Source organism: Protopterus annectens, chromosome 11.part0 (genome assembly GCF_019279795.1).
Source record: "Protopterus annectens isolate FY-2018-M chromosome 11.part0, PAN1.0, whole genome shotgun sequence".
NCBI lineage: Eukaryota > Metazoa > Chordata > Ceratodontiformes > Protopteridae > Protopterus > Protopterus annectens.
Genome location: NC_056745.1, coordinates 389,643,982 through 389,664,663, shown reverse-complemented (window position 1 = coordinate 389,664,663; position 20,682 = coordinate 389,643,982). Strand labels below are relative to the sequence as shown.

General features: G+C 43.0%; 1 protein-coding gene across 2 annotated transcripts in view; it reads left to right on the top strand.

Annotated features, from left to right (window-relative positions):
• GOLGB1 (golgin B1) overlaps positions 1 to 20,682 on the top strand; it is a 1,744,011-nt gene that overhangs the window by 1,695,000 nt on the left and 28,329 nt on the right. The gene's annotated exons all lie outside the window — the stretch shown is intronic.

The following is a 20,682-nucleotide window of genomic DNA, read 5'->3' as shown; positions in this document are numbered from 1 at the left end:
GGCAGATTCTGGCCTGATCTTACCACTCCCCACTCTATTTCCTAGGTAGGAGACCTCTGCCATACTCACCTGACGTGCTGTTGCCAGGAGTGGCTGTAGATGGCAATATCATCCAGGTAAGCAAGGTCAAAATCTCCTCCATCTTCGTAAGCTCATACAAACCAAAAGGAGTCACAAAGGCTGACCTCTGTCTAGCATTAGGAGTCAAGGGCACCTGCCAGTAGCTATAGTGGTCAGATACTTAGCCCCTCCCAGCTGCTCTAGGCCTTCGTCTGTCCTAGGCATGGGGTAAGCATCTGACTCTGTGTGACTATTTAGTTTCCTGTAGTCCACACGCTACCTGGTGCTGCCACCCTTCTTTGGTACCAGCACCACTGGAGAGGCTCAGGGACTGCTGGACTCCTGGATTACCCCCAGATGTCCTTCAAGGATGCATCTGCAGTCATAACATATGGGTTGTCCTGCCTCAGGCAGCCCTTCGGTCGGCCGGATTCCAAAGTCTGGGTCTGGCCTCGGCTGATGTCGCACTTTCCCCGACGTCACAACTTCTGGGGTATAAAGGCATCAGCCGACGCCATTTTCCTCAGTCTTTCTTGCCGCGCGGTGCCCGAAGCAGAAGCTGTTCGCAAGTGCCGGTCGGTCAGATCCAGAGATTTCAGCTACCGAAGACTTCGAAAAAAGCTAGGTACCCCGTTGGGGACTCTTTCTTGCCTCAGCCGATGTCAGACAAAGTAAATAATTGTTTAACTTGTGGGAAACAAATACCTCATAAGGATTTCCATTCTTACTGCCTTCCTTGCTTAGGCCCAGACCACGACGTATCAGCTTGTTTAGCCTGTGCCTCCTTCAACCGACGGACTCTTAGACGTCGGTCGGAGTTTGCAGAGGAATTTTTTGGTACCGCTTTTGCTTATAAAATGCCGTCGGAGACTCCGACTTCGCATATGGCCAAAAAACGCAAGGAAAAGGACCGACACTCGCGACCCGCGGTTTCGGCTGAAACCACGGCTAGGCCTACCGCGAGTGTCTCGGTTTCGGCTGAAACCGAGTCCTCGGTTATAGCTACTACCGAAACTATACCTCCGACCACCGAGGCCAGAGAGGCCCCGGCCGAGTTGGCCTCAGAATTCCCTACCGAAGCTAGTGCTCAAGAATTGTCCGACACCATTCCTTTGGACATTTCTACTCCTGCACGTGGGGCAGCTAGGCCTCCAGCTTCTATGTCTATCAAGGCCTTCTCCAGGGCAAAAGCTGCCAAGCTTTCAAAAACTTTGCCTGCCAAATCACCTTCCCAGAGGCCTTCCTCCAGTTCTCAGATCCTCAGTCTTGCTGAGGACCTCATTTCCTTAATTAGGGGTTCCCAACCTCACCCAGACAGGGCCTCCCAACCTCCTCCAGACAAAAGGCCCAGGACTGATCCCTCTGAACCTCTTTCCTCAGATTACTCCTCGGATGGATCTGATTTGTCAGACCATCAGGAAGGGGCCTTCTCTCCTTATGAGGATTCAGATGCAGAAGATTCTATTCCTTCCGCCTCCCCACGAGAAGAATTTTCCTTTGGGGAGACTTTACACTCCATGAGGGAGCACTTTCAATGGCAGGGTCAGGATTTCTCTGATTCTAGAAAAAGATTAAGGACCTTTTTACATTTGCCCCAGCATAGGCCCTTAGCCATACCTCCTGTTCTGACTGTAATTGATGATGTGTACAATGATGTCAGTACTGCACCTGATTCTCTTCCCCCGGCCCCTGCCAAACCTGACAGATATTACAGGGTCCCGGATTCTCATTTCCACCTGTATAAAGCCCATGCTGCAGACCCAGAAACTATTTCTCAGGGCCCTAAAGGGGTTGCAGCTGCTACTGCCAAGAATCCCCTTCCCTCTGAAAGAGAGTCTAGAGCACTAGAGAGATGGGGAAAAAAGGTATATACATCTGCTACTCTTTCTGCCAGGGCATTAAACTGTCAATTCCATATGATACAGTACCAAGAATTTTTGTTAGATCAGCTGAATAAGAAGCTTTCTTCTCCTGAACCTTTAGACCGTAAATCCCTTCAGGATTTGGTACACAACTCTCAGCAGGTCAGTAATCATTTTTTAAAATGTGGCTATGATGCACTGGAGGCTTCATTTAGATCAGCTATGACTGGGGCAGTAATTCGTAGGCATGCCTGGCTGAAGGAGCAATCTTTGCCAGACCATGTCAAGGCTAAACTCCTCGATGCTCCAATGGAGAAACAAAGTTTATTTGGCTCCCCTGCACAGGAGATTCTAAAGAAGGTGGAAGAAAAAGCAAAATCTGTGCAAACAGTAAAGGAATTCCTGCAGGTCCAACCTCCGAGGTTCAGCAGAAACTGGCCTACAAAGAATTGGTCCTTTCCAGACACCTCCAGAGCACAGAGGGGCAGGAACAGACGCCCTAGAAGCAGAGGTCAATCCAGAGGTGCCTACAGGGGCCGTCAGTGGCAGCCTGCCAACCAGAGGGGTAGTGCCACAGCTACAACTGCAACCACTACCACAGGACAGACCCAATGACTTGACTCTGATTCCGCCTACCAGGGATCAACTGGAAGCTCCCTTGGGCGTAAAGCTGGCTCTATTCTCCAGAAACTGGCATTGCATTACAAAGGATACATGGACATTGCAAACAATAGACAAAGGATACAGGTTTTACTTCCACACTTTGCCAAAAAGGGGCGGAATGCCAAACCTTCCAACAAACCAGAAGGCAGAGGCTTTAAGACAAATCAGCAAACTTCTTCAAATGAAAGTTATAGAAAGAGTACCATCTACAGAACAAGGCCAAGGATTTTACTCCAGATTATTCCTGGTACCAAGAAAAGAAAACCAATGGAGGCCTATTCTCGACCTGTCCCCGCTCAACACTTACCTCATTGTGCCAAAATTCAAAATGCTGACCCTACAGCAACTTCTTCCCATGCTGGGCAAGGAGTCTTGGCTGGTGACTCTAGATCTCAAGGAGGCATACCTGCACGTCCCTATCCGACCAGATTGCAGAAGACACCTCAGATTTCTTGCAGGATCAGAGCATTATCAATTCTCAGCATTGCCCTTTGGCTTATCTACTGCGCCCAGAGTATTCACGAAATGCCTGGCATCAGTAATTGCACATTGCAGACTTCAGGGAATTCAAATTTATCCATACCTGGACGACTGCCTAATACAAGCGGACAACAAGAAAAAGTTATTAAAGGACCTGGACTATGTCATATTCCTGCTACAGGCCTTGGGATACACAGTCAACATCCAAAAGTCAAGACTAGAGCCATCCCAAAGGATAACCTTTTTGGGTGCGGATCTGGACACAGTCACTCAGATGGCTTTTCTCACAGAAGAAAAACAAAAACAACTTCCAGATTATTTCATGATTTTAACAAGACAAACTCAGCTTACTGCAAGGAAAGTTCTGCAGGCCCTGGGTTACATGGCATCCTGCATAATCTTACTTCCTCATGCCAGGCTGCATATGAGAAAATTGCAATGGTACCTAAGGAATGTATGGTCTCAACACAGTCACAGTCTAGAAACCATGATACCAATTATTCCATGCCTTCAACAGGAATTCCTATGGTGGGCTCAGGCATGCCAGTCCAACAGAGGGTTGCCTTTCAACAAACCAAACACAAGGCAGACCATCACCACGGACGCCTCAGACCAAGGATGGGGAGCACACATGGAGGGCAAATGCCTCCAAGGCCTATGGCCTCAAGTACAGCTAAGCATGCACATAAACCAAAAGGAAATGCTGGCAGTGAGGCATGCAATCAAGGCATTCAAACCTTTCCTCCAGCAAGGACATCTGTTAATAAGGACAGACAACACCACGGTCATGTGGTACATAAACAAACAAGGAGGCACACATTCCTACCCTCTATGCCGGATGGCAATGAATCTGTGGAACCTATGCCTGACTCTCAATATCCAGCTACAGGCCAAATTCGTACCAGGAAAAGAAAATTCACTAGCAGACAGTTTAAGCAGAACTACCACGGATGCACATGAATGGATGCTGCATCCAGACATCTTCAAACTCATAACAAAGAAATGGGGAATGCCAGACATAGATCTGTTCACCTCCCCACTCAACCACCAGCTGAAAAAATTCTGCTCAAGGACATACCACCCACAAGCCTGGAGGGTGGACTCTCTCCCTTTCATCTGGAATGCACTAACAGTATATGCCTTTCCACCTCTCCCATTGATGTACAAGGTTCTACTGAAGATCAGGGAGGAACAGCCAAAGGTGATACTAATAGCTCCGGACTGGCCAAGGCAACACTGGTATCCACTACTCAGAAGCATGTCTCAGGCGAACTCATGGCCTCTTCCCCTGTGGCCTCTTCTTCTAACGCAGAACAATTTCAAGACCCTGCATCCAAACTTGACAACATTGAAACTAACTGCCTGGAAAATTCCTTAAAACCAAACCAAACTGTTTTATCTCAGAGAGTGAAGGACATCATCCTGGAGGCTCGCAGACCTTCCACAAGGAAGACATACTCAGCTAAATGGAAAAGATTCCTCATTTGGAGCACATCAAAGGGCACAGATGCTTCAGTGGCAAACCTAGCACACATCCTAGAGTATTTAGTAGAATTGTTCCACAATGGCCTGTCTTATTCCTCCATTAAGATTCATGCTTCAGCAATTTCAGCAGAATACAACATGGATCCACCTATCTTCTCTCACCCTCTGCTCAGACAATTTTTGAAAGGGATCAAAAATGTTAAACCTCCAAGGAGACCCCCTCTACCTGCATGGGACCTCAATTTCGTGCTGGAGAAATTAACACTACCTCCTTTTGAACCAGCAGCATCAGCAGACCTACAGTTTCTATCTTGGAAAACTGCTTTTCTTCTGGCAATCACTTCAGCAAGAAGAGTATCCGAGTTACAGGCATTAATGGCAGTGCAGCCTTTTCTTATTTTCCACCAGGATAGAGTGTCACTGAGAACCAATCCTACTTTCATAATAACCTTGTGTGGCTGTCCAAGTAAAAAGAAACTAATAATAACAAAAACTGGAGAGCCGTCGAGCGGAATGCACCCACTAGAAAAACACTTCACCAAAAACGTACAGTGACACTTGGAACCATGCATAAACGCTTTTATTCCATAAAATCCACATGCGTTTTCGTCCCTTCATCAAGGACTTCATCAGATAAAATAACATAAAAACATGTTCACATGAAGTGTTTTTCTAGTGGATGCATTCCGCTCAACGGCTCTCCAGTTTTTGTTAATCCTACTTTCATGCCAAAGGTGGTATCCAGGGTATCCTTGCACCAAGCTATTCATTTGCCTACTTTCTTCCCTAACCCACAGAACAAAGGAGAGAAACTGTTGCACACCTTGGATATACACAGACAGCTACGCTACTATCTGGACAGAACTAAAACCAACAGAAAAACTGACCAACTTTTTGTAGCATATGCAACTGGGGTGCAAGGAAGAGCAATTTCCAAACAGACAGTTTCTAAATGGATAGGAAATTGCATTCGTTTTTGCTACTCCTTTCATGGAAAGACAGCTCCTGAAAATATCAGGCCTCATTCCACAAGGGCCACAGCCACCACTAAAGCTTTCCTACGAGGGGTGGCTACCAAGGACATTTTAGAAGCTGCTACTTGGAGCTCCGTGCATACATTTGCCAAGCATTACAATCTACCTTTATACTCCAGATCCCGAGCAGGGTTTGCAACTGCAGTTCTGCAGGGGATTTTATCTACACCATCCTTCTCTTAGTACCTCCTCCCCCAGTTTGGCTATGGTATTCTACCCATATGTTATGTTATGACTGCAGATGCATCCTTGAAGGACATAGTACAGTTTTGTACCTACCATAAATGTAGATGTCCGATAGGTATGCATCTGCAGTCAGGATTACCCACCCTCCTTCCCCTCTGTGGTTTTCCTAGGGTGCTTACCCCTCTTTCAGCTAACTGGGGGAATCTATTATGGTGTATTTGTTTGTTGGTATATGTATTTATATGTGTATAATTTGCTACTGTTTGGAACTTTCCAGCATTATCCAAATTTAGCCTTCCTAGAGGGCACCTGGCATCTGGGGCAAGAAACACTGAGGAAAATGGCATCGGCTGATGCCTTTATACCCCAGAAGTTGTGACGTCGGGGAAAGTGCGACATCAGCCGAGGCCAGACCCAGACTTTGGAATCCGGCCGACCGAAGGGCTGCCTGAGGCAGGACAACCCATATGTTATGACTGCAGATGCATACCTATCGGACATCTACATTTATGGTAGGTACAAAACTGTACTTTCCAACCTTTCCTGTATCTCCTCCCTCAGAGTCTGTTTGACTCTCTCAGGCACCCTATAAGGGGCTTGCGTACTAGACCTTTGGGGTCCTGTATCCACATGGTGCTGCACCAGGTGGGTACACCCTAGATTCCCAGTGAACATGCCCTCAGACTCCTGTAACACTGCTTGGAATTCTCAAACCTGAGTAGGGGATAGCTGCAGGAACATTGCTACCCCTTCCAGGTGTCAGTCTTAGCCTCACTGAGGAGATCATCCACCAGATCCCACTCAAACTCCCACCAGATCCCCCTCAAACTCCTTCCTGCCATCCACTGCAAATGCTCAGCACAGGGGCCCTCCCTGTCACGGTAAGGTTTCTTTATGTTAATGTATACAGTTTGTGCCCCTGACTCCTGCCTAGCCATTCTACCATGTCGTTAGCATCACTGACTTTCCTTACCACTTTGAAGGGTCCTTCCCAAGCTGCCTGCAGCTTATTGTGTCTAACAGGAATGAGAACCATAACCTGCTGCCCCATAGCATAATCTCTGGCTCAAGCATTCTTGTCATACTAGACCTTTTTCTGCTGTTGGGTTTCTGCCAGGTTCTCCAGACAAGCCCATGAGTTCCCCGAGCCTTGTCCTGAGGTTTAGGACATATGCCGCACAGACTCCTTGTGGATTTCTCACATACCCACCTACTCATTGCGAATCAAATCTAGAGGTCCTCTTCCCCGATGCCCATATAGCAATTCAAGGGGTGAAAAACCTGCAAATTCCTGGGGTTCCTCTGTATGCAAACAGAAGTTGGGGCAAGTATTTGTCCAACTCTCTCTCAAACTGGTCTGCAAATGCCCATAACATGGTCTTTAGTGTAGGGTTTAACCTCTCCACAAGACCTTTAGTCTGGGGATGGTAGGGAGCGGTCTTTAGGTGCTTCACCCCACAGTGCTTCCACAGACAAGCCAGTAGGTCTGACATGAATTTGGCACCTCTGTCAGTCAGTATTTCTTTTGGGAAACCTACTCTGCTGAAAATCTCTAACAAAGCATTTGCTGCCTTTTCTGCCTTGATGGCTGATATCCAAACTATAAAACAGAGTTATAAATATATCCATTAATTTCTTTACGATCCTTTAATGAACCAAGTAATTGATTTGGAGATGTACAACTTTTGTTTAATTGGAAAACTGAAAGTAGGGGTACTGTTTGGTATCCCAAAAATCCATAAAAATCCTGTGGATCCCTCTTTTAGACCAATTGTGTCTTCCCCACAAGCTATTACTGAGGGTATCTCCCTAGTTATAGATGCTGTTTTAAATCCAGTAATATTAAGGTTAAAGTCCTATTTGAAGGACTCATGGGATTTTTTGGAAAAAATAAAAGGGTTTTCACAGGGTTTTGGATTCAACATGGATCAACATCTATTGCTGACTATTGATGTTGTTTCTTTATTCACAAGCATTCCGCATGTAGAAAGAGTAGAAGCTGTGAGAATGTTTTTGTGTAAGAACACATTTTTGGGACAGGCCAATATTAATTTAGTATGTGATTTAATTGAGTTGGTTTTAAACAACAATTTCTTCTTGTTTAATAACAGTTATTATAAACAAACAAAATGGGCAGGCAGCCATGGGGTCTCCAGCAGCTCCAGTATATGCCAATATTGTAATGGCCTTTTGGGAGACTACTATACTAGCACAGTTGTATGAAAAATATACATTTTTTTTATTATTCTAGATATGTGAATGACTTTTTTATTTTGGAGGCAAGTCATGTTGAGGTAGATAATTTTATAGTTGACATCATCAACAGCTCTGATTATTTGAAATTTGTAAAGAGTGATTGTGATTCAAGGTTTCATTTTTTTGGATGTCAATCTGACATGGAATCATGTTGACAATCAGTTTGACAGTAAAATATTTATGAAAGATACATTTACTAATGAGTACTTACATTATCAAAGTAACCATCCACTATTTATAAAGAAGAACATTCCCAAAGGGCAATGCATTCGGGTAAGCCGGATTACCACCAGAGACATGGACTTTAATGATGAATTTGAATATATAACTGAATTATTTATGGCAAGGGGTTATGATATCAATTATTTAAAATCAACAAGGGATGAAGTCTTAAGGAAAAGGAATTGTACCTATCCCCCCTATTCTTAGGAAATCTTTTGTAAAAAATAAACTAGTGTCAAATGACATGAAAACTAAAACTAATGTTATGTTTAGTATGGACATGACTATAGATTGTCCTCATATTAGGAACATAGTCAACAACAACTGGAGGATTTTGGAGGGCAACACAGACCTTCTGGAGGCAATAGGGACGAAGCCCAGTTTTGTTTATCGTAACAGCTGTAATATTAAAAAACTGCTGGAGGGGGATGATACCAAGAACATTAGTAGTTTTCGAAATAACACAAATAAAATAGGTATGTATAAATGTGGACAATGCAATTTATGCAGGTTCATACTGGAATGTCCATATATTATGTTGGCCCATTTAGAACAAACTTTTGAGGTTCCTGTTTACTATACTTGTAAAACTAAGGGAGTAATTTATATTAGTTTGTACAGTGGGTGTGATGCTTATGTAGGAATGACCACCCGGAGTTTAATGGAATATATGAGAGAACATATTTACTACATTAAGGTCAAAAATGAAAAAAACACCCTTTACAAGCATACTGTTGAATGCACAAAGTACAAGAATTTTTTGTTTTCAATATTGAAAGTAGTGGAAGGAGATTTGAATGGTGGAGATTACAAAACTTCATTAGAACAGAGAGAGACTTTATGGTAGGTAAGGTTAAAAGCAGATAAAAAGCTGGGGCTTAATGAAAATATTAATGTAAAATGTTTTTTAAAGGATAGGAAATTAAAGGTTAAAAATAATTGATTTATTTTATTTACGTGTAAAGTGTTCATAGATTTTACACATATAAAGTGTTCATTGATTTTATACATTTTACATTTAATATATGTATTTTATAATGGATTTTTACTGGCATAGCAGGGGTTAATGAATTGTTTAGTTTAACCAACTTGGTTATGTAATTAATTGATATATTGGTTGATTTTATTTGTTTTGTGTATATATTGTTGAAATGAGTTGGAATGTGTTTTTCTGATGAAGTCTCTTTGATGAAAGCGTGTAATAAAGTTTCTGTATGCTAATATAAGATTCTCCGTCACCCACTAGCCATCCCTCAGGGTTCCATTCTGTGTACAGTAACCCTTTGTTCCAGTATACGGAATCCCCTTTTCCTTGAGAATCATACACCTCCTTAGCTACCTTCCTCAAGCCTTGTAATGTAGAGTCTTAGAGCTGAGCCTGTCTCAGTTCTCTCTTTGTAACCCTTCCCACTCCCCTTCCATAGCAAGTCTGATATCCTTTGACAGTGATGCCTCACTGTCAGCCTTTATACTGCTATTGATCTCTGCCCTTGCTGTCACTCTGTCCAAGGGAACATCAGTACCCACCAGCACCTGTGGCCTACCTCCAGTCTCACTGCTAAATGGTAGCTCCCTCCCTGAAGTAGCCACCTCACCTATCCTGGCTTCAAGTGTGCAGTTTGCCTGGGCCCTTCCAGGCTACCAGACCCACATGCCTGTCTCCAAGCCTGACTGCATGTAACTGCATTCACACAAGGTACTGTATTATCAAAATCATTCCCTGTCAGGACATCTGCAGGAATATCCTCAACCACACCAACTTGTTGCTTCCTTTTCCACCCTCCCAGTCAAGGTGAATCCTAGCCAAAAGTATTTGGAATGGGGTCCCCTCCTAAAGCTCTGATGGAGTAGACTGCCCAAACAAGTAGTGCTCCTCTTTAATCATTGCAGGCTTCAGAATGGTTAGGTCAGAGGCTGTGTCTCCCTTAGCAGTGGCCTATTTCCCATCTACATACCCTTGTTGTCTCAAGACAACTTGCCACTAGCCTTCTGTTATTCCTACTTCCTGGCTGCCCTATCTTTTGTTTCCATGTTGCCTCCATGGACATCTATATGATACATGGCTCTACTGGTTACATTTAAAACATTTTAGCCATTATCCTGGCTGTGTACTTGAACTAGTGGCTTCCCATGTTGCTGGTGAACTGTGTTGGGGTGGCTTAGGCTGCCCAGTATAGGTTCCCTTATATCCATGTGCAGCACTGAGTATCCCTTTCCTGTGCAGTGATGCCCTGCTTGCTAAGTAGAAATACCCTTTTTTCTCCAGCTGATTTGTAGTGTTGAATTCCCTATCTGCCAACCAGATTTTCATGTCCTCAGGCAAAGTGCTAAGGGCTTAGGTCCCTCACCAAAAGGTCTTCCATCCCTTCAAAAGTAGTGACCTGACACCCAGTCACCCACCTATGAAAATAAGTGCTTAACTCAGCAGTATAATCACACACACTTTCATATGCCTTGCGTCTATGCTCACAAAACATTTTTTCTATAAGCTTCAGGTGTTAACTTAAAACACTCTAATAAACTTTTCTTTACATTGTTATAGTCTAAACAGTCAGTATCAGACAACTTAAAAACAACAGTTATAGCTTTACCATGGAGTAAGGCAATCAGGAGCCATATCCAGAGCCCTTGGTCAACATTACACGGTTTACATACCCTTTCAAACATATGAATAAAACTATCAAAATTATCAGCCTCTGTAAATTGTGGTAGAAATTTACTAACCTTTATTGCTTCTGGGGTTTGTTTTTCCCTTCCCCATTACCTCCATGAGCCTGACGAAGAGTCAGAATCTCCTTTTCATGTTGCCTCTGACTCTCATTTTCTTCTGCCTCCAAATGCCACAGTCTCTCTGCTGATTCTAATTCCATTTGTTTTTCCTACTACAGTCTCTCTCCTGATTCTTATTCCAAATGTTTGGCTGCCAGTTTAAGTCTCTTTAACTCCAGATGGATTTTTAAGTCCTCTGAGGAAAAGTGGAACTGTCCTTTTTCTGAGAGCTGTACATCCCCAAGGCTAGTCTGGTTGTCTTCCAGGTTGTTGGTCTATGATACAGCTGTGATTAAGGCTGCAATCATTTTCCCCTTAGTCAGGTTGGCATGCCCCAGTCCTTTGGCTTGGTACATCTCAGCCAGTTGGCACCTTGTCAGCTTGCCATAATCCTCTGCTGACATCCTGGCCTGCTCTCCCTGACTAACTAAGCTAACAAAAGTAAATAAATAAATCTGTTGTGATATGTTGTGATACGAAACTGAATGTTTACTATGTGGCTTCTTGAGAATACAAACACTTTCTTTAGTGGCCACTGCTTTCAGGCTAAAGGAGTTCATTATCCACACCACTGTTACCAGTATGTGATGTGGTGATCTCATCACTCCCATCAATACTTGACAACCCTCCACCTCTGGATCAGTAATTAAGGAGCCTCAATCCTCAGCACTGGCACCTGCGGGGAACATTCACTGGTAGGATAACAGGTACACACCCAGTATTTCCAGATGCACCTCTCTGCATCAAGCACAGTTTCCCTTAAGATCACACAGGGAACACAGTCAGTCCAGGGCTGGTTCCTGTCTCTTTGTCCAGATCCCCAGTAAGACTACACCAGACACTCCTACCAGCTACCTTAAGTCCCTTAGAGTATCCAATATACTAAGTGAAATAAAGTTTAATAGAAGCCGTGGTGGTACAGCGGTAGCATTGTTGCCTCACAGCAAGAGGTTCTCCTGTTCAACTCACGACTGGAGTGCCTTCTGCGTGGAGTCTGCATGTCCTCCTGCGGTCGAGTGGCCTCTGAAAGACATGCGTGAATGGGCATGCCTTCGCTGAAGGTTGGGCGCCGGGCTGGCAACTCGGCACCATAAAAAATCTACTGCCAGTCATTAGCGGACTGGAGTTCCGCTGTGGCGACCCCTAACCGGGAAAAGCCAAAAAGACAAACAACATAAGTAGTAGTTTGACCAAGAGCAAGGCTATTAGGGGTGGCCCACACTGTCATCAAATAAATATGCAAGTACTCTCAAAACTTAAATATCTCTACAAAGATCACCCACAATGAAAGGTTTAAATATATTTAATACATAAACAAGACAATGCTAAGTATCAACAAACAATATCTAAACTGAACTTCACTATATTCCTGACAGAATCTAAGAGAATCACTATTCCTTACTTACTTATTATAACAAGGCAGATGATGTGGTGATTGATCCTTCTTATCAGGCCCAAGACAGAATGCTCAGTCTCAGTGAAAGACTTCTCAAAATAATATCAAACATATTACTTCTGGGATAGCTTGCAGAATAACATCACTTCTGGTCATATGACTTCTAATTCCCAGGAAACCCCCCATTGCTGGAAGCTGGTAGGATTTAGTGGGTCTATATCAGTACCTCGAAATGCCATCTCTTCAAACACCTAAAGATCGACACCTAATGAGTGAAAACTGAAAAGCATGAACAGCCACTTCCGAGAATTTTTTCACAGGGAAAAAATTTGCTTTCCCTTTATCGGGAATTTGCTCTTTTCTCCAATGTAGAGTGATCTCTGAGTTGGTATATTTAGTTAGGGGAGGTGTGAGGGGCACAGCCCCCCAGTTGGTTAGGGTTTGAAAGTTTGTTTTCCTGTTGGTCAGCCAAATTAATTTTTTCCCTGTGAAAAAATTTGCGGAATTGGACGTTCATGCATTTCGGATTTTGCTCATTAGGTGTCGATGTTTAGGTGTTCAAAGAGCTGGTGTTTCATTGTTATAATATAGACTTGGATTTAGCCCCTACCTGTAAAAATACGGATCGCCAAATTTAATTCCACCAAGACCAAATCACCAAAAGCACAAATCGCCGAAAATTAATTTCGCCGAATTTCATTTCACCAAAAATAGTAGTGGCAGTGTATAATATATAGTTGGGGGCGTAGCCCCTTACCTAGCTTGAATTATACTGTGCAGTGTCTATTAAGAGGGTAGGTAAGTAAGTACTTTTTAATCAAACTAGGTGGGGGGCTATGCCCTCCACACCCCCCAACTGTATAGTCTAACTCCAGGATCGTAATACAGTGGGGGAAAGGGAATATACAATGCCACTACTATTTTCGGTGAAATGAGTTTTCAGCGATTTGTGCTTTCGGCAATTTGGTTTTGCTGACATAAGTTTCGGCGAAATGAACCAGACCCAAAAATACACACACAAGAGCTTTTGCTCAGATCTGTGGCAGGTGCTAGAAGTCATAAAAGAATAGCATATCTCCACACTTCCAGAGTAGTAATTAGTCCACCCCAAAGATGATACAGAAAGCTTCCTAGTACATACTTTGTGTCTCTGGATGCATTGTAACCTGTGAGATAGCATCTTTATGGCCTAGCCCGTAAAATGATTTAATTTCAGATATTTTAAAGTTTGCTGAACTGTTAACCCTCCAGTTTCCTCTGTTAAAACACATATATTTCAACAGTTACAATAGTGCATGTACATTCTGTTCTCCAGCAGAGCACACAGTTGTTACATTTCAGACACAAGCACTTTACAAATACCTTTTCAACACAAACATATGTATAGATCCGTTTGATATACATGGCATACAGTTCTAATACGTTTGTAACACAAGCATCTTATATAAATCAGTTTGATATTCACAAATGACATATAATTATTTACAAAAGTCCAGCTAGATGTGCAGGCAGTAGCTCCTTTCATCGCAGAAGGCTTTAGTTCTCGCTCTGTAACTAAATTTTAAAATAGGCAGCTGCGGGGAAATGTCTGCTTGGAGACAGATCCAGATTAATGTTGGTTTTTGTTAGCTCTCACTGTTGTATCTTTGTAGCTGCTCTGTAGTGTATTGAGTTTCCTGTCTTTTGCTGCTTAGGGAATGTGACTTATCTGGATCTGTAGTTTCTATATGCAATAGCCAGGCACCTAAATGGCATCACATCATGCATGCATCAGAGTCTTTTCTCTGAGGTTTTCTTTGTGATGGCGTCTTCTCAGGAGTCAACTATCTGGTGTTGCATTCTCAGCTAATAATGTTTTTTTGTTTGCTGCAAGTTCAAAAGACTGGATCTTCTAGACATGCCTGCTTCACCCACGAGTCTCTGCCTTAACAGGGTAATTCATTCACCAGCTTATTTCTCAGTCCATACCACGGACGTAAGGATCAGACTGCTTATTCTGATTTTTCAGAGAGCATTGCTTAAGTAAGGTGCAAATGAGGGATTTTACAACCTACTCATTACTTGTAGAGCTTTATGTAAACTGTCATCCTCTTCTTATGTCATTTGGTAGGCAATCTACAGTAGAGGTGCATACTGCTTGTCCAAATGCACTTAGTTTTTTTTTTTATAACTACCTTCGTTGAAGGTTGTGTGTCAGAGCTGGTAACTCGGCACGTAAAATTCTACTGCCAATCATTAGCGGACCGGAGTTCCGCTGTGGCGACCCCTAACCAGGAAAAGATGAAAGACACAACTTAGAGGTGGCCTTTGACTGATCTTTAAGGCAATATGTGACCCACTTCTGTTTGAAAGTCTGTGCCTTGAACTAGTAAGGGAGCTAACATCAGACTGAGAAATCTAACACTAAAAAATGCCAGCAGTGCAAAAAAAAGTGACAGATGCATTGCACAGCACCTTCCAATTTTATGAAATAAAGTTCTGTTTACAGTCAGGAGAAGTCGGTCATTAACTTCCTTCAGAAATTATTTTATTGAAAGCATCTGTGTCGGGTTACAGCAGGCAAGCTTCTTAGATTTAAGTTTTATGGTGGATTCATGGTACAGTGTCCAGGGATAAGTATTAATGAAGTAAATGTTTAGAATTTGGGGTTTGTTGGAAAGACAAAGATGAAACATAATCATAAGGAAGAGCAGGAGGAAGCCTCACCACTATTCCTTAGAGAGAGGAGAAAGGAGGAGGGAAGGTAGGGGAAGTTAAAGTCATAGTAATACATGAGAAAGGGAGGACGCAGGAAGCATTGCAGGAAGGGAGGGAACACAAAATGTGATAGGTAGGACACATGACCACAACATTTTACTGGGTGCTGTGCAAGAAAATGTTTGCTGGGGTGTAGAATGCATGTTGTTGTCTTTCGGCTTTTCCCGGTTAGGGGTCGCCACAGCGGAACTCCGGTCCGCTAATGATTGGCAGTAGATTTTTATGAACGCCGAGGTGCCAGCTCAACATTCAACCTTCAACGAAGGCACGCCCATTTACGCATGTCTTTCGAACGCCCACCCAACCTCTGGGAGGACATGCAGACTCCACACAGAAGGCACTCCTTGCACTCCAGCCGAGAATCGAATGGGAGAACCTCTTGCATTGAGGCAACAACGCTACCACTGCACCACCGTGGAATAATCAGTTAAAAATACTGCAGTTATGATAGGTAATGCACATGTGGCCTAGGTTATTATTGTAGATGTTGCCTACTAAGATAAGAGTAAGACTACAGATGGTCATACTAAGTTATAAATAGAATAGAGAGAGAAATACTGTGTAAAACTATGCTAGTTGCTAAAAATGTTAAAAATTTGTTATTTCAAGCATTTAAATTCCTGTTGTAAAAAGAATAACTTTAATAAATAACGTTTAGTAGTGTTTAATACTATGCAATTCATAGAGTTTCACTGTCAAGGTAGATTTCTTGACATCCTTGTTTCAAGCACATAACAACATGATTATGGTAAGAAACCCAGTCATAATTCTCTGTATAGTGATGTACAAATAATATAATGTGATATTGTAGAATATTAATATTATTGAATAACGATTGTACATTTACAAGTAGCATTAATATTGTAGGATAAGAAGATGATACTTGAAAAGCGACTGGTTCCAAAACAAACAAGAAACACAATTTGAAGGTATAGCAGAACAAAAATAACTTGTTTTACTCGTTATTCCATATGATAGCCCACTGTAATAGTGGATAGAGGCATGTCTGGGTGGCTTTTGCCATGAGGCTTTAGGGTTATAGTGAAAGCTAGGAGGCTAGATGAAACTGACGATACGCATTAATTCTTCCACAATAGGGAGATGAGGAGAGCACATTTTGGGTTTAGATTTATTTATGTGTTATATATTTCTTCAACCTAGCATTATGGACAGTTGGACTACCCTTGTTTCTCATGCCAACCTTGTTGACTTGGGTCTCTTGAAGCAGTGTAGCAATTGCCTCATGTACACAGACAACCCTCTACTAGTAATGCATTCTAGCACAGAGTGTGAGAGATGTATTTACACCAAGAATCTAGAACCCATACTCCCTCTCACTCAGAAGAGTAACACAGAGAAGGCTGTCAACTCAACCACCACTACGTATGCTAATAGTACCAGTACTCATACACATAGTACAAATCAAATACGTACATCCACTTATGCAGAGGTTCTCTTGAAAAACTTTCCAAAACCCCAGAGATCTCCAAAACACAGAACTGTTACAAATAACACAGTCCCCACAGCACCCATGACGCATAGCAACACCAGTATCTGACCCACCAAGGCGTAGCACTCAAAAAAACAAATGTTCTTGTCATTGGAGACTCAGTAGTGAGACACACGGATGTCCCACTCACCAGGTTGGACAAGGAGGAAGTCACGGTCAGCTGCCTTTCCTATGCCAGGATTCATCAGGTCATGCATGCACTCAGGTCTCTCAGCAACAAGTATCTTTATGACTCTGTCATAGTTCATGTTGGTGTGAATGACTTGAGACATACCTCACTGGACTATATGGAGAGAGAGAGAGATGTGGTTGAGCTCGTGTGTCCCAGGCAAGTGTGCCCCTAACCTTGAGCAGCATACTACCCTCACCTAGAGTGATGCCACAGTATCAACAAAAAATGATTGATTTCAGTAATTTGCTCAGTTTTTGCTGTCATTCAAAGGGGATCCAGTTCCTGTCAGCCTGGGAAGCCATAGACGACAAACCTCACTGCTTTGCCAGAAATGGTTTGCACCTGGCACCTTTAGGCTTTCAGCTCCTAGCAAAAGGTCTCGTCTCCCCCATAGTGCCTTTTTTAGGCAAGGGCTCAAAAACAACATTACTGACATGAAATTAACCAGTCAGAACAAAATAAGGGTTGTGCTGCTAAATGCTAGGAGCTTAAACCAAAACCTTCCTGGAAGCACTTCTATCACTAGAAGATGTGCAGTCGCAGAAACCTGGTTCAAGGCCTCAGAGAAAACCCTGGTCTTGCAAGGCTACAATGCCTTCCATACCATTAGACCAATGCCTTCCATACCATTAGACCACAAAATGAATGTGTGAGAACCAAATAAAGTGGTGTTTCAGTCTACCCAGCCATCCTAACCCCCTTTTTCCCATTTTGCACATGGTGTTGGGGTGTCACTTCAATAGGGACAATCATCTCAAGCCAAGCTTTACACCACCGGGTGAGGTAAACTCACCTCCTGTTTAGTTAGACTGAACAACTCTATGGAGTTACTCCAGGTCCAGGCTATGGTGGGTAATATCCCAATTCAAGTCATAGCCAGTTATAGATCCCCCTTCATGGGTTACGACGCCCACAAATCGTACTTGACCAAACTGGAGACAATCCAAATTTTACCAAACACACTGGTTATGGGAGATTTCAGTTATCCCACCATCAACTGAGAAACCTATGTTAGCCCTAACTCGCTAGCTCAAAAGTTCCTTGACTTTGTTCCTCTTGTAAGGGTATGGACAATTTGTTTCAGGGTATTTGAATTAACAAACATTCTGGATCTGGTCCTCACCAACATGTCAAACAGATGCACTGCTGCAACTGTCAGACCCTCATTAGTTAAAACTGACCACAAATCAGTCACCTTTGAGCTGGCACTAACAACAGAACTCACAAAGGGTGAAATCAGACTAAAAAACTTCACCAAGCCAAACTGTACCCTCCTAGGTGAAGGTATAAATGCATTCCAAGCCCCACCCCAAGCTAGAAGTGGTAACCACTGAAGCTTACACTAAAGCCTTGTACAGTCACTTGCATAAGTATGTAAACTCGGCTGTACCAGAAGGAATCACAGCCAGAGGCCCAAGCAAAAACAAGCTGCCATGGTGGGTTTCCAGCATCAACAAATTTTCAATAAATGCAAAAAGTTGCTGTTCAAGAAAATAAAGGCAAGGCCCCAACAATGGAAAAGTACCTTCCTCAGCCTCAACAGGCAAATAAGACAACTTGTCAAATCCTCCAAGGGCTCCTTTGAAAGAAACTTAGTAAGTACAGCCAAGGATAACCATAAGGCCTTTTACAGTTATGTACGTAACCTAAAAGGTAGGACCCAATCATATGCAGGACTAGTGCCCAACGGTATCACACACACTGACCCCACAGAGATAACAAACCTGCTAGTGGAAAGGTTTAGTAAAAATTTCACTCCCTAATCACCTCCTAACCTGCAACAAACCTTCCCCCAAATCCCCCCCACCCTACAAATCTGAAGTGCAGGTCCTCAAAGCCTTGTCCAAGGCAAAAAAAAACAGCCTCTATGGGACCAGACGACATCCCGGACTGTCTTCTAAACAGGCTAAAACATGAACTAGCACCACTACTAAGTACCCTTTTCAGTCATAGCCTAACCACAGGCTTTGGTCCTGCAGAATAGAGAACAGCAACAGTTATTCCCTCCACAAAGGTGACCTTGCAATAGACCCAGGGTTTACAGACCCATAGGTCTGACCAGCCTCATCTTTAAGGCCATGGAATGTATCATTATGGACCTCATAAATAAAGACAGGTGAGCACCAAACCCTGGATCCTACCCATTTCGGCTTTGTGAAGGGCAGATCCTGCCAGTTAAATCTGGTGGATTTCTTTGAAAATGTGACCTAGGCCATTGACGAGGGAAGATCTATTCACACAGCATACCTCGAACTGGCAAAGGCTTTCGACACAATCCCACATTCAGGCATTACCGATAAACTTAGTAAACTGAATTCAAACCCCTTCATTGTAAGATGGGTTGCCAACCGGCTCACAAACAAGACACACACTGCCAAAGTGGGTGACTCCACATCAACCAGCAGACCTGTTACCAGTGGAGTGCCACAGGGGTCAGTGCTGGGCCCCCTACTGTTTGGTGTATACTTATTTTCAGGTCAAAACTGAGGAGTTGTGGCTAACCATGTTTGCAGACGACTGCAAACTAGGTGCAATCATTGAATCCCAAAATTACATCAGTATACTCCAGGAGGGTCTCACACAGATCAGTGACTGGTGTATTATGCATGGTCTCAAGCTGAATGCAAAGAAATGCATCATCATCCCCTTCAGTATAAACAGCGTCACCTCACACTATCAAATCAACAACAATACCCTAAGTACCCATGAAGTGGTAAGGGACCTAAGATCAAAAGTTGACTGTGACATTAGCTTTGCGCTTTCTCTGTAGCACAATTGATTAGTAAAGGCATCGCCTTGAGAGCAAAAGAAGTTAACCCCCCCCCCCCTATACTTGGCACTTATCTGATCCATAACGGAGTATAACGCCCCATTTGGCATGTACCTAAGCTTCTGCAGCAATTAGAGAGACTTCAGAGGTTTCTAACAAAAAAGATCAAGGGGCTCCAGCATGTGCCTTACACAAACCGACTGAATTCCCTGTCACTATACACCCTATCATATAGACTTCGTAGGAGAGATTTATGCCTGGCCTACAGAGCGATCTAAGACCCAAACCTAATGAACTTGCTGCATATCTGTAAATCAAAAGGACTAAGGCTACCCATTCCAGTGACCTAAATATGGCCTACGATTTTAATAGAACTTGCTGGAGGGACACATTTATCTCCCAGCAACTGCCACATCTTTGGAACAGGCTACAAATTCATGTGAAACGGAGCACTTCAGTGACACTGTTCAAGAGGAACCTGGATGAGTGGATGGGGCTCCGTAATTTCTTACTGGGGATACAACCCACAACTCTTCTGGACATGGGCAGTCACCAGTAAATGCAGTCTTTGGTACTGACTAGCATTTCTGTGGTATTATATTGGGATGAAATGTCTATGCTTAAAATGACCTCCGGGTCGATAGCCTAGTAATTTCCTCTGATCCTGTATGTATTTACTTATGTATGCTTATTAACTAGGTTAAGTGGACTGGTACAAGGACCCTTCAGCCATGCTCCTGGCCATGATGCTAAAACAACATACAGAAAAATAATGTGCAGAATGAAGAAGCATACCTTCACCCTCATAAAACAAGAAATCTGGACAAAGCCTTTTATAATGTGGGGACAGATGCCTGAACATAGGGACAGATTTTAAATATTGCTCTTATAAACCTAGAAAGTTGATAGAATAAAAGGATTTGCGTTAGTATGCATTTTCTGAAGGATTTGAAGTCTGAAGCTCAAATGTGTGTCATTATTTAATGACTTCAATCCTCAGTGATTTGTCAGAAAACCACATATTTTATAAGGAACACACCAAAAATATGAGGCAAAATCT